We start from the raw sequence: 924 nt of genomic DNA, 5'->3' as shown, positions 1-924 counted from the left end.
GCGGGGGCTGCTTTTCAGGGCAGGGAAGGGCAGTGTCGGAGACCGGCACGGCTAGGGTGAGGCCGGCGCCGCGCGGGTCTGCTCCTCGGCGAGAACCGCATTTTTAAAAAAATATAAAAAGGAAACCCCACCCCACTGCTTGGATTTCTGCCTAATTGTCGATGCATCTGTGGAGCGCCTCCGAATTGCGGAGAATACCGGTCTAGGTGTATCGCTGTACAGTGTTTTCGCCACGATTCGGKGCATTTTACTTTTTCAAAAGGCTTTTGTTCAAGTTGCAGGAAATCCACTGCATCAGTTATTTCAGTCCTAACGCCAGCTAATGGCGTTATAGCCTTCATTTTCACAGTGGGGAAAAATTACAGTGTTTGTTATTTACTTTCTATCTGCCATTTAAAATGCAACTTCAAAGCCTGTTGTGTTCAAGGAATATGGGAAATTACACTGAAAATGAGATTAAAATAGAGGAGAGTGAGTTGGAAATGTTGGGTTTTTTATTTAAGGTAATGTGGCTATCAAAGTAATTTTCTTTCTTGCTTGGTCTCTTTGTTTTTCTCCTTTCTTTCAAATTCAGGGAAGAGTCTGGGTAGCAAAACAAATGCCATCCTCTCGCATGTTTTTGTAGGAAGCWTAGTGGCAGTATGTCAAAGAAGCTAAGAGCTCATGTTAAGGAAGGAATCTGGAGTAAAAGCAAAGATCTTGCATTAATTTCAATAGGAATCTAATCAACAAGCTGGTCAGTTACAGAGTGCACTGGATAATGAAAGCTGTGCATGCTGCATAAATACTCATGGCTGGAGAAGAGCGGAGTGCCCCTGCTATTTGCGGGTTTTGCCCGTGTATTGCTAGTTTCATTCCTCCCTCCCCGTCACTCACACAGAAGCTGTCCTTAGCGGTAGGAGCGAGGGTGAAATCAAACGGAGA

Source organism: Rhea americana, unplaced genomic scaffold, assembly GCF_003343005.1.
Source record: "Rhea americana isolate MKP2758 unplaced genomic scaffold, rheAme1 scaffold_2, whole genome shotgun sequence".
Taxonomy (NCBI): Eukaryota; Metazoa; Chordata; class Aves; order Rheiformes; family Rheidae; genus Rhea; species Rhea americana.
This window is presented reverse-complemented; position numbering follows the sequence as displayed.